This window comes from Theropithecus gelada, chromosome 8 (genome assembly GCF_003255815.1).
Source record: "Theropithecus gelada isolate Dixy chromosome 8, Tgel_1.0, whole genome shotgun sequence".
Classification (NCBI taxonomy): domain Eukaryota; kingdom Metazoa; phylum Chordata; class Mammalia; order Primates; family Cercopithecidae; genus Theropithecus; species Theropithecus gelada.
Genome location: NC_037676.1, coordinates 125,129,537 through 125,148,551, shown reverse-complemented (window position 1 = coordinate 125,148,551; position 19,015 = coordinate 125,129,537). Strand labels below are relative to the sequence as shown.

General features: G+C 47.6%; 1 protein-coding gene across 2 annotated transcripts in view; it reads right to left on the bottom strand.

Moving 5' to 3' along the window:
- Positions 1 to 19,015, bottom strand: part of ZHX2 (zinc fingers and homeoboxes 2) — a 195,025-nt gene that overhangs the window by 108,945 nt on the left and 67,065 nt on the right. The window lies entirely within an intron of this gene.

The window sequence follows — 19,015 nt, the reverse complement described above, 5'->3', positions numbered from 1 at the left end:
AACAAAAGCCCCCAAAGCGTATTTATATCCTGGGAGACTCCTGCCAAGCGAACCCCGTGTGCTTTGAAAATTCCTCGGGAGAGCTGTAGCTGGAAGAAAAAGGCATGTGCCCGGTTCTGAGGATGTGTTCACAGCACGGCAAGTTGGGGCCTGAGCCCTAGAGGTTTAAGCACACAGGGCAGAGGCCACCACATGTGCACAGAGCAGCCACTGAGCCAGGGAGCTGCCGCGGAGGGCACACCATTCTCACTCCCCACACCCAGCCCGTCTTGAAAGCCAAACTTGTTTTTTCTTGTTTCCCTGAGAATTCTGAGGTGGGCAGAGCTTTATCTTTCCATCCATTCCTGTTTTCAAAGGAGAACCTTTTGGCTGGGGGAAAGAAAACTTTCAGGTGGCAGATTCTGTTGACTGAGTACTTACCATGCGCCAGGTCCCTCACACACCTGATCTGGGGTATTGCTATTCAACCGTGCAATCACACTGGCTGGGAGCTTGCTGCACACGCAGAGTCCCAGGCCCCACCAAGCCCTATGGTCTGAGAGCAGCCTGCATTTTAACAAGACCTTCAGGTGACTCCTGGGCAGGTTAAAGTCTGCAAAGTGCTGGTGTATCATTTTCTTAATCATGGAAGGAAGGAAGTTGCAGCCCATTCTCCACGTGCGGAAACCAGCTCCCAAAGTGACAACTTGGCCTCCATGACTGTGGACCTGGTGAGTGGTCGGGCTAATCCAAAGCCACGTTCATATGGTTCCAGAGCCTGTGTTCCTTTCCACTGCACTATTTGGGGGAAGGAGTAGTCAGACCTGGCTTTGTGGGAGTGACTAAGGGAGGGGTCCTAGCCACCGGTGTTGGGTGACTGGAGTCCTGGAGGTGAGTGGTGGCCTCGGGGTATCGGGCAGAGCACTCAGGGAAGGAGACAGTGAATACTGGCCACAGGCTTCCCTCCTCCTCAGTTTTGTCAAAAGCCAGCAAAATTCCCCAGCTGAAAGTTCTGGGCCTCCTTCCTGCAGGGGAATTCAAGCTTCTGCAGTTAATCCCAGTGATTAATTTACTTTGATTCCAAGAAGTTGAGGGCTTTTGTCCACTGCCCTTTAGAACTAACCATCCGGCGGGAGGAGGCACCCCAGGAGATAAGCTAACCTGAGCATTCCAGGCACTGACCTGTGAGAAGAACAATACTCTCCAGAATCCTTCATAGCTTAGAAAGAGCTTTTTATCCACCAGCGAATCAGCTCCTTACTTTTTAAGGGGCATGTCACTAGCCCTATTTCGCAGTTGGGAAAACAGAGAGGTTAACTGACTTTCCTGAGGTCACACAGTTATCAGACAGGCTGGGGTGACTATCCTCTGACTCTGAGTCCAGAGGTACAACCAGTGTAGTCTAGCTGCTCCTTATGAGGAGGGGGCCATCACAGTGTAGATGTATGATACTCTAAATTAGCGTCTCCCAACTCCATATGCTCTTGCTCCATGCTCTGTTTGTACGGTGAATTTACTAAATAGATTCACAGACCGAGAGGAAAACAGTCCACAACCCATGCAGGGTGCAGGACCAGTACTTTTTTCAATGTAAACTAGACAGCTGGCATTATCGACTTAATGAGTCATGTGTTATATTAGACATCATTCGTTCTACTGCACTTACTTCCATAAGACAGTTCAGCTAAGTTAAGATACACAGTGGAATGATGTCCATAAAATGTGGAAGTAGTACTAGCTCTTAGGCAAATGTTCCCAGCACATTCATGTTTTGTATCACCAAGTAACAGCATCTGGATGCAAAGATCCCTGACACAGCTGAGTGTAGTAAGCCATAGATGACTCCATGCTGTCCATGACACCCGCTCACTCCATGTTCTTCCTCTTGGCTCAGTGTGGCCATGTGCTGTCTTAGAAGAGTTTACTGCTCACTTCTCCCTTATATTTGTGCAAAGGCCATGTTAGACCACTCCTGTCTGATAGTTTATTTTTTTTTTTTGAGACAAAGTCTCACTCTGTCTCCAGGCTGTAGTGCAGTGGCGTGATCTTGGCTTACTGCAACCTCCGCCTCCCAGGTTCAAGCAATTCTCCTGCCTCAGCCTCCTGAGTAGCTAGTACTACAGGCATGCACTGCCATGCCCGGCTAATTTTTGTATTTTTAGAGAGATGGGGTTTCACCATGTTGACCAGGATGGTCTCGATCTCCGACTTCATGATCCGCTTGCCTCAGCCTCCCAAAGTACTGGAATTACAGGCATGAGTCACCGTGTCTGGCCCTCTCTGATATATTTTAGGAAAGCCTGCAACTGCTCTTATACCTGTAACTTCCGATGAAGATCTGTCCGCTCCTGCCTCCATAACTCGGTTGCCTCAAACCTTCTCTAGCCACTTGCCTTTAAGTTCCCCTTTTGGTTTGTAAAATATAGCCCTATGGTTACTCAGGTCCTAAAGTTACTAATGTATTTTTAATTCAAAATTTAGCACGTCATTTTAACTGTGCTATAATCATCACTAGGATTGTGGTTTGTTACAGAGTTGCATGAGCTGAGTCGTGTGCTACACCCTTATTGTCTCCCAAATCTCTGTGATTTTTGAATTTTTCAGAATGCAAGGATTTGCAGAAATGCATATATCATTTAGTAGCAGAAATGCTTGCATAATGCAAGTTATATTATAGGTACCGATATGGTTAGGCTTTCTGTCCCCACCCAAATCTCATCTTGAATTGTAATCTCCACAATCCCCATGTGTCAAGGGAGAGACCAGGTGGAGGTAATTGAATCATGGGGGTGGTTTTCCCCAAGCTGTTCTCATGATAGTGAGTGAGTTCTCACGAGATCTGATGGTTTTATAAAGAGCTCTTCCCCCTTCGCTCGGCGCTTCTCCTTCCTGCCGCCTTGTGAAGACGGTGCCTTGCTTCCCCTTCCGCCATGATTGTAAACTTCCTGAGGCCTCCCCAGCCATGCTGAACTGTAAGCCAATTAAACCTTCTTCCTTTATAAATGACTCAGTCTTAGGCAGTTCTTTATAGCAGTGTGAAAATGGACTGATACAGGTACTAATGTCAATATAGAACTTAAATATATATAGCTATTAAACATTGAACATGTTAATATTTAGTATTGAGTATATTAAATATCTAACTAACAATAATTCATTGGGTATCCATATATATCTGATTCTGTGCTATGCACCAGATAGACATAAATAAAACCTGGTCCCTACTGTTAAGAAACTCGTGGCATAAAAAAGGAGAAAGACAAATAACAGACCGAGTGGGAGAAGGTACAATGTATAAAGAAGGGGTGTAAGACAGGGGCAGCTAACAGACTCCTCACCTGTGTCAGGACAAAGATCATGCTCCCCACCCCACGGCTTCTGCAGCCCTGCGAGGCTGGCACCTGCTCATCTCTCCCCACTTCCCTCCCCTCCCCCATCCCCTCACTGTGTTCCTGGCTCACTGGCAGCTTCTCCTTTCTTGAACCCATCATGCTCCACAGCCACATAGCTAGCCATGCTAGTCCCTCTCTCAAATGATCTGCCTCACTCTTCCCCTAATTAATTAACGCCACCTTCCCCTGCAGGATTGAGGGAGGTGATACATATAAAGGGCTTAGAAGAGTGTGAGCAGGTGTTAGCTGTTCTTGTTATTGACAATACCTGTTATTATCCTTGACTAGGCAGAAACTGGAGTACACGGGGCAGAGTGACTTGGCTGGGGCTGCACAGTGAATTATTCTCAGAGCTGGGGACTCCCACTTAATCAGTTCTGTTTTCTCCCTTTATCCTTGAGCCCAGTGCTGCACCATCACCCTGCTAGACCCCACTAGATCCTAAGCAGCATGGTGGAAGGAGTGCTAGTCTTGCAGGGCCGAGTCTGGTCCCACTTCTCACACATGTGTTCTGTGTCCTTATGCCAATCAGTTCTCTTCCGGGGCCTTGGTTTCCTTCTCAGCTGGGCAGGACTCTAACCAGAGCTGGCTCCTTGGGTTGTGGAGGGGAATCCAAGGCCACAGTGCATGCCGAGTGGAGCTTACGGTTCCTGCACTTGGAAGGCAGCGGCTCTCATTAGGAGTTAACCTGAATTGGGCTGGGCACGGTGGCTCACGCCTGTAATCCCAGCACTTTGGGAGACCGAGGCGGGCAGATTACCTGAGGTCAGGAGTTTGAGACCAGCCTGGCCAACATGGTGAAACCCCATCTCTACTAAAAAATAAAAAAATAAAAAAAAATTAGCTAGGCACAGTGGCAAGCACCTGTAAGTCCCAGCTACTCGGGAGGCTGAGGCAGGAGAATGGCGTGAACCCAGGAGGCGGAGCTTGCAGTGAGCCAAGGTTGCACCACTGTACTCCAGCCCAGGCAATGGAGCGAGACTCTGTCTCAAAAAAACAAAAAAACAAACAAAAAAAACAAATTAGCCGGGCGTGGTGGCACACACCTGTAATCCCAGCTACTCAGGAGGCTGAGGCAGGAGAATTGCTTCAGCCTGGGAGACGAAGGCTGCAGTGAGCTGAGATTGTACCACTGCACTCCAGCCTAGCTGACCGAGTGAGATTCTGTCTCAAAAAAAAAGAAAAGGAAAAAAAAATGAATTAACCTGAATCATAGGGCTTTTTAGTGCCCTCTGAGCTCCACGTGCACACACATTTCCAACCTTCCTGGCTCAGGACTCCTTTTGCCAGAAATTACTGGTCATATAGAGAAAATCACAATAAGGAAAAAGAAGCTAGTGGCATTTTCCCCATGAGTCCCCACATATTCCCTTTTGGCCTAGTTTGAGCCTGTTGGACTGCCAGGCACCAGAAGGGGGAGAACCAGGGAAACGACTTTAACGGCCTGTGGAAGAGAAGTGCCCTCCCCGAGGGTCATTCCCTCTTACGAAGTTTATCCCATTCCACTTCTTATTCAGCAAACATTTAGCAGATGAGTAAGAAGCTCCAGGTCTAGTAAAAAGGCCATGATGTCCTAAGGTGATAGCATCAAACTGAGGGAAAGGCATGAATGCAGCCAGGGAGCATACGGGAGGGAGAAGCCAGCCCTGGCTGGAGCCAGCCCAGACCGGAAATAAGAGCAAGGTCAAGCTCAAAAAAGGTGGAAAGCTATAAGCGACTTCTGTGGAGCCCAAGCTTGGCCCTCACTCCACAAGCCGGAAGTACAGTCTTCAGTGACCTGTCTTTGTTCCAGGCAATATTTCACCTTGGTCCCTAACAATAGCCTTTCATTCAGAAGGGCAGAAAATGCTGGTCATATGGAATAAAATGCATATGTCATTTGCTCATCTGCAAAATTGCTCACATAACAGCTACCACTTCCGGAGCACATGCTCTGTGCCAGGAGGCTCTGGGCTGGGTCTTAAGCCTTATCTCCCTTTTTCACAGCAACTGTGAAGTGCAGGCATTCACATACCCATTCTACAGATGGTAAACCTGAACCTGCGAGATTAAAAATGTTGCCCAGAGTCATAAGAGTAGAAAGTTCAAAATGGAGGTTTGAACTCAGGCCTGACTGAATCATCATTCCATTTCTTCCCCACAATGCCTCTTCAACGTTGGCTATGTAACTGGAGTTGCGGAAAACTGGGCCATCTCTTTCTCCAGCCACAACCTAACTTCAACTGAGATTCCCCAAGAGTACAGAAGAGCCTGTGTTCCCAACTGCCCTGGGGTGTGTAGACGCAGCTTGACATCTTGGACGTTTATGAGAATACTGAATTCAACTCTAGAATTGACCCTTATTTGTTTCAAAATATTTCTCCCTCCAAGTTGTCAAGTACAATTTGACAACTGACACTCTAGGAAGATGTATGTGTCCAGCATTGGGAAGGGCAGCATCTTTTTTTTTTTTTTTTTTTCTGTTTGTGACAGTGTCACTTGCCAAGGGCAGCGTCTATTTTGCTCACTGATGTCTCTTCATTCTTTCAACAACTCTTTATGGGGCTTTGACTAGGGGCCAGGCTATGGGGAGATTAGGTGAACCCTGGCCTTAGAGTCAGGCTAGAGATAAAGACTTCAATGACATTATTGTGCTAACTGAAGCACTGTGCAATGTGGCAAGATTGCATAGAGAGGCACAGGAGGATACAGCAGATTGCAGCGAGACCTGGAGGACAGGCAGCGCACACCAGGCAGGGAGAGGAAGAAAAGCTGAACAAGCAGCAAAGGGCACGTGTGGGCTGTGGCAGGAGGGACACGGTGGACCCCAGAGACTGGCAGCTGCCAGAGTGGCTGGAGCCGAGAAGGCCAGAGAAAGAGCAGAACCAGATCTTGCCAGGGTTTGGAGCCCTTTCAAGAAGTTCTGTCTTTACCTGCGAGTGATGGGAAGTCGCTGAAGAGTTGGATTCTGTGTCTGTGGTTCCCGGAACATGGTGGCCCTCAAAAGTATTTATAAGATGGAAGGATGTGTCCTTTTCAACTCTGGGCCCCTTTCAGATCCCCCAGCAATCTGAGAAGCCCCACCAGGTACCCCGCGATCTTTAGAAGGGCAACCATAGGGCGATCTGATTCGTTTAGGGAAAAATTCTCCCAGGTACCTGACCTGCGCCTCCTTCTGCCAGGCCTCAGGGAACTCTGGCTCCAGCACGGCTGCTGGCAGGTGTGAGGGGGATGAATACACCTTTGATTACGGCTCCTGTTTCTGAGAGAAAGACACAGCTCCCTTAAGATGGGGAGTCTATGAAAGCAAGCCCTCACAAAAGAGATATGAGTGAACTGGAAAACAGAAGCCCTCTGGGTGGGTGGTGGTTTCCTTCTTTAAAATAAACAGTAAGGAGAAGATCAACCTGGGGGAACCAGGTTCTTCATAATCCCTAAAAGGCAGGAAGCAAAGGCAAGTGTCAGAAAGTGGCTGAGGACACTGGTCTCCCAGAAAGCCGTGCCTGGTTAGGATCTGCAGACATCATCTTTGACAAGGGGTGTGTCTGCCTCCCTGCTTGGTATGGAAACTCCACTCTGAGGAAGAATAATTTGAAACCACTTTCTTTAGCATTGGGAGACAGTATATTCTTGGTTAGAGACTGACAGACTCAGTTTAGAATGCAATTTCTACCACATAAGAGCTTTGTGTCCAGAAACAAAATATTTGATCTTCTCTAAGCCTCAGTTTTGTCATCCATAAAATGGAATATGATGGAGACTAGATAATATTATGAAAGTGAGGTGCTGTGGTTTGAACCCAAGCCTGTCTGATCAAATTGTTTCATTTTCCCCCCATACAGCCTCTTGAACTTGGGATATGTTCCCCACTCATGGCTCTCTGGTACATCTAGGTGCTTAAGAGATGCCAGTTTGGCTTCCCTGCTTTTACATATCTCTTATTTCCTGGCCATGTTTAGCAAAAATCTGAGTATTCAAGAGGTATGAGATTAAACTCCTGTAATTTGGATCTTCCTGTGTACAACATGGTAGCTGAGAATACAGAAGGAGGAGGCAGCTAGCTGTGTTTTCTCCCAGTTTTATCTTGTTTCAAACCCTTTATTAAATGTCTTCAATATTACTTGCCTTCTGGGTCTAAATAAAATTTCCAGAGGTTTCTACTTCATACTCATAAATGATTCTTGCTAAACTTCTTTTTTTAAAGAAAAAAATGTGTGTGTGTGTGAGCGCATAAATGTACTGACTCATAGCTGGAAAAACTCTCTTTCCCTAACACATTCCAAATTTGTCAAGTCACATGAATTGAGTAAGAGCATTTAATCTGGCCATGAGCCCCAAACTGGCGGGCAGTTAAGACAGAGATTTGGGAATCCATCTCTCCCTTCCCTGCCCTAGGGGCACGCTCTGACCCGGCCAGTGCCTATGTGAGGCAGTTGCAGAAAATGCAAGGATGGGAAGGGTTTGGCAGCTAGCTAAAGCCAAACTTGAACTGCAAGGTGGTATAATATATTTTCAAAAAATCACACACAAACTTGTATGTAGAATTGCCAAAATGTTACAGCTTCACATATGGAGTCGACTTTATGCTGGCCACTCTATTAAGCACGTCATTTACATGCATGGCCCATTTAATCTACAGAGCCACCCAGTTAGCCAGGCACTATGATTATCCCTATTTTACAAGTGAGAAAACAGAGACACTAAAGTGTTAAATAACTTGACTAAGGTCCCACGGTGCACAGAGGCCAGAGCTAAGATTCAACCCAGTCTGACCCTGGAATGTACGGATGCTTATATACCTGACCATTTATTCTGAATGAAGATAACATTTATTCCCCAAACATGTATCCAGCACTTAGAATACTGTATGAGGTGTTGAAGTGGAGGCTAGTGGTAGGCATCAGAAAATGGAGGCAATTTGGTTACTGCTTTGAATGAGCTTGAAATCATGTAGAGGAGCTATGATGTACACACAAGTACTTAAAAGTAAGTGAAAACGCCCACAGGGGGACCATACAGTGCAATGGATGGGAGGGCTTATTAAGATGATGTCTCTTGTGGGGTACCCTGGAAGGGCAGCCTGGTTGGAGGTGCCATGGGAGCTGGATTGAAAGATGCATAGGATTCAAACAGGAGGTAGCTAGAGGATGTCTTGCCTGCTTAATGACAGTGAGTTCACTGAGGTGCTCAGTGCCTCGGGAGTTGCCATCTTGGTTCTGATTCAAGACCAACTCTTGGCATGGCTGATCTTCATGTCCCACAGGTGAGGAGCACAGGCAGGGCGGAAGGAAGGAAAGAGGCATCAAGGGACTGGAAGGTGGGGGAGAAGAGGCAGGACACTGGAGCAAGGTGGAGGGTTGCAGATCTGGCCAGAGTGGGAGCTCCAGTCCCACTTCCAACTGGGTTGGCTCTGAGCAAGTCTCCTGCTCCTGGGCCTCAGTTTCTCCTATCTACAAGGCGGGAAATAAAGGAAGTGCCTGAATCCTTCCACTGGGTGCAACCTTGGAGCGCTCCCAGTTTATCCCATCATGTTGTAGATGATGGAAACAAGGGCCAGAAAAGCTGCATTCGTACAAGTCCTTGGCTTTGAATCCAAGTGTGTGGGGTAAGGACTCAGGGTTCCACATCACAGTGTAGACCCTTTTCCCACTCCTCAAGGGTTCCACATCACAGTGTAGACCCTTTTCCCACTCCTCAAGGGGTATGTGGCCCTGCGTCAGAAGTCCAGGAGACACCAGGCATGCCGTGAGAGGAGGGGAGACCAAGGGCCACCCAGCATGCCTCAGCCAGTCCAGTGGTCACTCCCACTCCTCAGAGGCCCGGGAGGCTCGGCCTGACCATGTAGAGAAGTACACCATTCACTGAGGTGCTCCCAGGAGCCTCAGGCTGGTGGCCTGTGGTTCAAATACATGCCACAAAGATGTTTTGTTGTGCTGGAGTGATGTGTTTAAAAAAAAAAAAAAGAGTCATCAGATGCCCTTAGGTGGGGCAGGCATTCCCTGCTCCTCACTGTTCAATATCCCAAGGAGTATGGGCTGTGTTAGGTGCCTGTGACTCTGTTGGAAAGTGGTGCAGGTGCCCTGGGAGGGGTGACAGTGGGGTGGGGAAAAGGGCATGAGGAGATGGTGGGTGGGAGGAGGTTGCATGGAGAAGGCGGTGTTTGGCCTGGTCCATGAAGGATGGGTAGAAATCACCAGCCGGAGAGGGGTGGGAGAGTACGAATTCCAAGGAGGGGAGCGGAGGGGTGAAGTCCAGAGTGAGGGCGTGGTTGAGAGAAGCAGCCTGGCTGAGTGTGGCTGAAATGAGGGAAGGTGGAGCTAGCTCGAGGGGTAGGGCACTGACTGCAGGGGTGCACGCACACCACACTGAGGAATTTGGACATTGTCTTGCATGACTGGGAGTTCCAGAAGGCTTTAGCCAGGGAGGGGATGCTCTGTGCTAACACATTTGGATGCTGGATTCACACTTCCTAGCTATGTGATGTCTGCACGTGTTGGCTGGGGCTATGTGGCTTGAAGCACCTCACCTCATCTGTACGATGGACATCATAGCACTGTGTATCTCACAGGGGAGTTGTGGGATCAGAAGGAAATACAATGTGAAAAGCCCCCAGAAAAATTCCTGGCACATAGAAGGCTCCCAATCATGGATAGTATCATGATGATGAGTCTTTATAACTCACCTAGTGATGACACCAGTGTGGGAGGTAGCTGCGAGTGATCAAAGGCTGTATTTGTTAAAATCAGTAAAGTACAAAAAAAAAAAAAAAACCACAGGAAGCACTTGTAGGCGGCAGGAAGAGGTAAATGTGACCGGAAGATCAGTTTTCTCAACCTCTGTCTCCATTTCCTTGTCTATAAAATGGACACGTCCTTGGCTCTGCACACAGGATTTCTGTGTGAATTAAGTAAGAGATATGAGGCTGTTTCAAAGTTAAAAACACCAGGTGACCATAAGGGCTTCATTTTCCTTTGCCCACACAGAGTGAATGAGGGGACACGTGCACCTGGGGCTCTTATTTTTTACAAACCACTGAGGCAAGAAAAGTAGCAAATGACAGCATGGCAAGATGCAAGCAAGAACCAGACAGAAAGGAAGCATAGCTTAGCCCTCCTTTGTAATATTTTCAGCTCTGCCCCATCTCGTCCCATTCTCTTACTCTCCTTTTGCATTCACGCCCATGACTCAAAACTCCTACCAGATTCTCAGTCTCAAAAGCATGGATCTTTTCAAGCTGGAAACTATGACAGAGTACATTCCCTGAAATTTACAGATACAGAAGCTGGGAGTCACAATAGGGAACCAGTGTGGTTAGGAACTGTCCCTAGGAAAGACTGCCTGAGTTCACATCCTGGGTCTGCCGGTGATTAGCTGCGTAACTTTGGCTAAGTGATTGAGTATCTCTGTGCCTCGGTGACTACTATTACATGGTGTTAATAAGAGTACTTACTTCCAAGAGTGGTTTGGGGAATTAAATGAGTTAATAAGTGTAAAGCACTTTGAATGTACCTAGCACCTTCTAGGATTCAGAAATAAGAGTCACTATTATTTAAAGCCGCAAGGTATTTTAGTGATAGAGCTGGGAATAAATGAATCTTGACTCAGATGAAGGCTCTCTGCACACCCTCCATACTGAAATATTTTATTCTAATCAGTATGCCATGTTTATTAAAGGCAGAAAAGTAAACTGATCTGTTTTTGGCATAACGGACATATTCAAGCAGCCTGTATGCCCCATTTCTAGAGCATTCCGGGCCATCAAAGCCTGACAGGCACTGAACGACGCTTTGCAGACACCTTTCTTACCACCTCAAGTTGTATCATCCAGGAGGCAGCAAAAATAGTTCTCAAAATTTAAAAAATTAAACAGGAAGGAGAACCAAATCAATTCGGAGGGATCTGCTCAGACGCGCAAGCACGGCCGCTGTCCTTCTGGTACTTTCACGCAATGCGTTTCCATTTCCAAATGTCTTTCACTTACAGTCTTTCATTTCTGCCTCATGACAGATGGTGATTCAGAGAGTGGGTTCTGGAGTAAGACGAGTTGGTTCAGATCCTGCTGCTAACACTGACTTAGTTGGGTAGCCAGGGAACATTTATTTACTCTTTCTGAGCCCCCAAGCCCGGGGCGAATAAGGATATTACAGTACCGACCTCATATGTCTGCTGGGAGATACGAGGTCACGCATACAAAGCCAGTTCCCGGCCCATAATAATGCCCTCATCCAGGAAATGTTGATGATGTGGCTCACGTGTGCCAGGTACTGAGGATCCTGGAGGAATCAAAACAGAGTCCTTCACCTCATGGAGCTTGGGTGTAGTGGGGAAAGCAGACAATCTGACCTTGCGCTAAGTGCTTTGAAGAAAAACCAGAATAAAGGGATGGAGGTTGATGGGGTGCTGTTTGAGCTATGATTGTGAGGGAAGGGCCTCCTGAAGGGGGTGTCTTTTAAGCAGGACCACAACTTCATAATCACCACAATCATCATCACCATCATCGTAGCCAACTTTCATTGAGAGACTGCCCAAACTTAACACATCTAAAATTAACTCTTGACTCTTTCCCAGTTTTCCACAGCTCAGTAAATCATACCTCTGTTAACCCCAATGAACAGGCCAACATCCTACAAATTATCCACCTTTCTTCTTTTTCTCTCACACTTCATTCCACCCATAAATCTTGGCCATTCTGTCTGCAAAATAGATCTCCCACCGAATCACAGTCTTCCAGGACCCCCGTGTCGCACCCCCACAGGCATCCTTCACGGTTTGGTGCGTGTGAATGGCACGCCGGGAGTTCCATGCAAAACACGTGAGCAGCTAGCGTAGTGAGGGAGAAGACCACAATGACAGCCGGGAAAAGAGTGTTCTAGGCTGAGAACACAGCCAGTGCAAATGCCAAGACCGATGACCTGTGTCCCAGAGTGAGCCCCAGGTCCGGGCGCTACAGCAGAGTGACAGAGGGGCAAGTGAGGATGTGGGGCCTTGGGGGCTACTGGGAGGACTTGGCTTTTGCTCTGAGTGAGATTAGGGAATGAGTAGAGGCTTGGGGCAGAGAAGAAACAAAATCTGATCCATGTTTTTAAAAATTAGCTCCAAGGAGAGTAGACAGTCATGGGTATGTGCAGGAGATGAGGGGCTGTTGGGGGGCAAGAGATGAAGGTGAGAGGACAGCCAACAGCTACTGCCATGATTCATGAGGGAGGCGGTGGTGGCCTTGTTTTTTTTTTTTTTTTTTTTTTGAGACAGAGTCTCACTTTGTTGCCCAGGCTGGAGTGTAGTGGCACAATCTCAGTTCACTGCAACCTCCGCCTCCTGGGCTCAAGCGATTCTTCTGCCTCAGCCTCCTGGGTAGCTGGGATTACAGGTGTGCATCACCATGCCCGGCTAATTTTTTTGTATTTTTAGTAGAGACGGGTTTCACTATGTTGGCCAGGCTGGTCTCGAACTCCTGACCTCAGGTGATCTGCCCGTCTTGGCCTCCTAAAGTGCTGAGATTACAGGCGTGAGCCACTGTGCCCGGCTGGTAGTGGTGTCTTGAATGGGGGACAGTGGTAGAAGCGGTGAGAAGCAGCATCACTGAAGTAGCTGCTCACGTGTGTCCTATGTAAATCCAGGGGCGTCACTCACAACCATCAAAACATGCAGGGCGCCTGGGGGGTGCAACATGGGCGTCTTGCGAGGCTGTGGTTGGGTTGGAGATCTGTTTTGGAGACAGAACAGCCAAGATTTACGGATGGAATGAAGTGTGAGACAAAAAGAAGAAATGTGGATAATTTGCAGGATGTTGGCCTGTTCATTGGGGTTAACAGAGGTACTATTTACTGAGCTGTTGAAGACTGGGAAAGAGTCAAGAGTTAATTTTAGACGTGTTAAGTTCGGAAAGTCTCTCAATGAAAGTTGGTTATGATGATGGTGATGATGATGGTGGTAATTATGAAATTGTGGCTCAGTACAGATTATGAAAAGAACAAACACTTGCTGTGTGCGGGGCATAAGACACATTAGCTCATGTAAACTCCACAACACGGTAGGCACAGATATCATCCTCATTTGACAGATGAGTGTAATGGCTTGATTGTGGTTCCTCTAATGATATGTCCATGTCCTAGTCCTCAGAACCTGTGAACGTGAACTTATGTGAAAAGAATCTTTGTAGATGTAATTAAGTTAAGGATCTCAAGATCAGATCATCTTGGATTATCCTGATAGGCCCTAAATCCAATGGCAACTGTCCACCTGAGACATCTAGAGGAGAAACTCACAGACAGAACAGGAGAAGGTGACATGAAGACAGAGGCACAGATGGGAGAAATGCAGCTACAAGGAATGCCAGCAGCACCCGAGGCCGGAAGAGGCAAAAAAAGATGTTCCCTAGAGCCTTCAGAGGGAATAGGGTTTTGCATGTACTTGATTCCAAACTTTCAGCCTCCAGAACTGTGAGAGAATACATTTCTATTGCTTTAACCCACCCAGTTTGTACTAATTTGTTCCAGCAACCCCAGGAAACTAATACAATGAGGAAAACCAGGCACAGAGAGGTAAGCAATTTGCCCAAAGTCACACAGCAAGTGAGTAGCAGAGCTGGTAATGTCTAGCTCCAGAGCCACTCACCCCGCAGGTAGGCAGCATCAACTTCACGTCTCCAACAGGCAAACAGAGACTCAGAGCCACAAGGTACAGAGCTGATGAATGACAGTGCCAGGCTCTCTTGGGCCTCCAAGAGGGAGGCCAGAGGCCCACCCCACTATCAATTCTCACTGTTCCACCTTGAAAAACCCAGAAAGGTCCCTGCCTGGCCATCCCATGCTTCTTGGTAGCCACCAAGTGGATTCAGGGCTTTGCTGAGAATTCTATCCAACCCGGCAGTTTTAGTTCACAGGCAAACGGCCGTGAAGAGACCCTGGTGGGTAGCAGCCTCGGTAAACAGGTTTCAGTGGCACCTCAGCACTCATCACAATCACTCAGGAACTGTGTAGAGTTTGGATTCTGAAACAGCCTCTTCTTTCCATGATATCCATGCTGAAAATCTCTTGGCTCCAGCCCTACCCTGGCCATGAGGACCGAGATCGGAGGAGTGCCAGGGGCAGGGCGCACTGGCGGCCTCAGAACCCCTGCCAGCCGACTAGAAATTGCTCTCTGAAGAAACGGCGATTGTCCATTTCCTCTCCCACCAATGCCCAGGAAAATATTTTACTGGATGAAAAGCAAATATTGGGAATCCAGGCAAAACATCCTCCCTGACCCCCTGCCTGGTCAAATCTTCATTATTTGAACAGAGATGGACAGTGGGACCTGCAAACAAGGCCTGTGAATGGCACCCAAACGTCTTCCCACACAAAACCGACTTCTCAGAACCCTTAATGAGGGGCGGTCAGTTAATGTGGGGGGTGGTGGGGGGCTGAGAATAGGGGACGGGGAAACTGTTCCGTTTATAAAGAATAAAATAATTAAATTCAGGTCAGTGGAGGGAGCCACTGGGCTGAAACAAATTTGCAGGCTGTGGGGGAGAGGAAGCAGCAAAGGAATGAGCGTTGTGGCTGACTCCGGCCGCCTTCTTCGCCTTCTTCAGTGACAACTGAAAAGAGGTGTTGCGGTCTGGGGGCTGCCTCCGAAAAAGAGACCGTCTCTGGTTCGGAGGCCCTTCTCTCTTACAGGCACACACACACAGAGACGCAACAACACACACACTGTCTCTCAAACCCACACTTCGGCTATGAGGTGATGAGGTTTCACCGCAATAGTCACTCACTCATTCACTCCTCAAAATATATTTTGAGGGCAAAATGTAAACACGCTCTCTCAACTGAGCCGGCCAAAGAAGAGCCATTGTTTGAAAGAGCTCCCTGTGGCGGACCTTCTACCTTTATTTACCTCAGTGATGTGGCCCTTGTCTAAGACGAGTTTGGAAGGCCATGTTTGCAGCCGTCTTCAGAGTGGTACTATGAGGCAAAGAGTAAAGCTCGGTTCATTACCATCTAAGGGTCTCCTATGCTGAGGACCCGTCTCCTCTCAACTGTATTTCTGAAGGGAGGTCACACTCCCGGTTCCTCAGGCGGACTGCAGCCACCTTCAGAGGGCAGAGACTGGCCAACACCAGAGAGGAGAGTGTGGTGCCAGGTGGTGGTGGTGAGGTACTCTCAGGAGTTCCAGGAACTTGGGGTGCCCTGGGCCCTGGAGCCAGCTTTGGAATAAAGGCCACGTTCCCCAAGGGGACAGTCATCATGAGCACATCCCCCATGTGTGAAGGTGGGTTCTGGTGACCACCTTTGTTGTTTTTTAGAAGCCAGCTGTACAGTGTGTCAGGGCACCTGGTCTGGGCTTGGCACTGGGCCTGGCACATAGGGATGGTGAGTGACGAGGTACAAGGCAAGGCCTCTGTTGCCAAGACCGACCCTTGAGGCAGGCAGCATCCCATGGACCTTGACTCAATGACATCACGTGCCTGTCGTCAGGGCCCGGGGTGCTCCCGATTGGAGAAACCTGTTGGAGAAGGTCACTGGGTGGAGGACTGGAAGGTGACAGGTAGAGGGAAGGCCACCTGGGGCAGGAGGCAGGGCGGGGAGGGCAGGGTAGAGTGCTTCTGGACAGTGGGCTCAACCCCCCTCCGTGGGGAGGCAGACTTGACAGGAGACATGCAGAGATTTCTGGCTGGGGGAGAGGCGGGGAAGCTCACACAGAGGACGGAAGAATTTCACAAGGACCCAGCCCTGGCAGGAGGCTTCCTGTGCAAATGCATGTCCCTTTGGAACATAGATTCCCTCTGAGGGTGGCATCTGGGAACACAACTTGAAACTGATTCCACTACTGAGTGTGGGGACATCACAGCCTCATCGTGCCGCAGTTTCTCTATCTGGAGGCTAATAGCAGTAACAACAACGTCATCTAATATTCATGTTACAGGCCCTGTTCTGAGTACCTTATCTAGCTCAACTTCTTTTAATGTAATAATGCTATTATTGTAGTTTACATGCTCGTGGCTGCTACGTTCCTTAGCCTCTCAAATAGAGCTAAACACACCATTTATCTTACCTCAGATTTTCACGAGGCTAAAATCATGGAATGTACATAAGAGAGGTCTTTTAATGGAATGACACTCTACAAATGCCTATTGTTGGTGTTGATCTTGTAATTCTATAGGTTGGTGCAAAAGTAATTGCAGTTTTGCCATTACTTTCAGTGGCAAAAGCTGCAGTAACTTTTGCACTAACCCAGGCTTCATCCTTTCAGAAGCCATCATAGGACAAAGGTTATTTAAGGCCTGAGTAACAACATTAAAAAAAAAAAAAAGAATCACTTTCAAACATGAGCAGAGGAAAGATCCCATGGAGACTGGCAAAAGAAAAAGTTACCCAAAGTCTGAAACATTAGAAGGTAGGACATCAGGGGTTTTTGTTTGTTTCTTGTATCAGGCCCAACATTCTGAGAAGGGTCATTACTCGCTCCCCGGTTCCCTGGCGGCAGAAGGAATACAGGGCTTCTCAGAGCCGGCGGCAGCATTCTAGCTCACACAGTTCACAAAAAGCATTTATTCAATGCCGAGGAGCAAGAGAGTCAGACCTGCTCTCCATCAGAGAAGGGTGCATGTTTGGGGAACTCGACTCTTTGCAAACGTGTGTGCCTAGGTCGCTGTAACCTGACAAGTGTGCAAGGATCGCCTAACTCCCCTTCCCACAACCTCTAACAGGTTCCTCCTGACGATGACGTCCTAAATCAACCACCCAGCAAACCACTGAGAAACTGTGCCTTCTCCTCTCTCTGCCAACATCTACATCCAATCCTCAGTAAGGCTATCTTTGGACCCTCTACCTATTTCTGAATCCATCCACTTTATCTCCATGGGCACTACCCTCATCTCTTCCTGGAACTTCCACAGCAACCTCCCAGGTGGCTTCCCTGGCTCCACTTCTGCCTTCTCCACTCTGGCCAGTGATCTTCTAAAAATGCGGATCAGGTCGCAGCACTCTCCTGCTTAAACCTTTGAAGGCTTTCCACTGAACCCCAAACAAAATCCAAATTGCTCTACCAAGTCCTCCAGGCCCTACGTGTTGTGGCTCTTTCCTGTCTTTTCTGACTCAGCATCTATCACTCTCCAGATGCTGGTCCTGCCACCTGGCTGAGACTTGATTTCCTCACCTGTGAAATGGGCAGAGTAATGTCTACCTTCCAGGCTGGCTGTGGGGCCACCAGGAGTGGGGACACAAAAAGCACTTTGTAGACTGCAAAGTGCAGCACCTTTAACTTCTACCCCGCTTATAACTGGGCTTTTGTGTTCACACTCTTGTTTTCATGCTTTCTACCTCCATTTTATCTGTACATTTTATTGTTTGTAATTTTATGTTTTTCAGATATAAGGATATTTACATACACAAGGTATTATTGGAGACCACGTGACAACATCTCAGTATTTCAGAGGTAACAGCCCAGCTAGGGTGTGCTTAAAACCTGGACAATATTAGTTCTTTCCTGGGTAGAAAACCAAAATTTTAATTATGCAGTCAAGATTGCTAGAAGCCTAGTGAGATCTCATTAAAATTATAAACGAGTTAATTTGCTTATGAAAATGACAATAATGTGATCTTCAATATCGTCTCCAACATTTTCAACAGCGGCAGATAACATTTATTAACCTTACTCTGTGCCGGCCCTTGTATTAAGCACTTTTTATGCTTTACCTTTGTTAATCCTCAGGACAACATTAGGAAGTATTATTATTGTCCAGATGAGGAAGCTGAAGTTCAGAGACATTAAGTAACTTGCCCAAGGTCACAGTGCTGGTGAGAAATAAAATTCCAATTCTCTTTGTCTGTCTGTGTTTGTAGCCCATGTTCTTTGGTTCTGCCCTATGTGTGTGTGGGTGCAGGGGGACCAGGAATGTGTTTATTTGTGGAAAATAATAGGGATAATATGGTCAGGCCGCGGGTAGTAGGCCACTGTAAGGCCACCAAGCTCCACACACGAAAGGTAGTTTGGGCAGTAGATTCTCTTTAGTGTTTTCCTTTACTACTTCATGTCTTACGTTCTAATTTGCAAAGTTGAATGATGCCCAGTGGGTTTCCTTGTAGTCAGTGCAAAAGAGTGTGATTCTCTCCTGTAAAGAGCAGTCATTGCCTTTCTGCTATTTAAACTAAAAAATGTGCATGTGAGACAGATACACACACACACACACACACACACACACACACAGAGAGAGAGAGAGAGAGAGAGAGAGAGAGACTCAGCGAGAAACAGTAGTCATCAAGTGCTCTGTTTTAGAGGCTGATGAGGGTGCTCTGCCTAGAAAGATTCCCAGAAGTCTTCCCTCCAGCCTGACCTTCTTCTACCTCCCTCCTCACTTGACTCACCTGCGACATCAGGCAAGTTACCTCCTCTCTCTGGACCCCAGTTCTCTCATTAGTAAATCAAAACCTCTAGATTCCCAGAGTTCTTTCCAGATCCCAGACTGGAGGGATACTTTTATATCCATGATCTCTTTTGCCTTCACAATCTCTCTTGGGAGAAGAGCAGGTCAGATTGGCAATGCGAAGCTCAGTGAAGGTGGCATGGTTAATAAGTGGACCCTGGACTAGTGTCGTCAAGTTTCAACACCAATTGCAGTATCAGCTGATTCTTCCAAGCTGCCAGCTGCCTTCGAGGGTGTGGATGGAGACTGTCTAGGACCTACG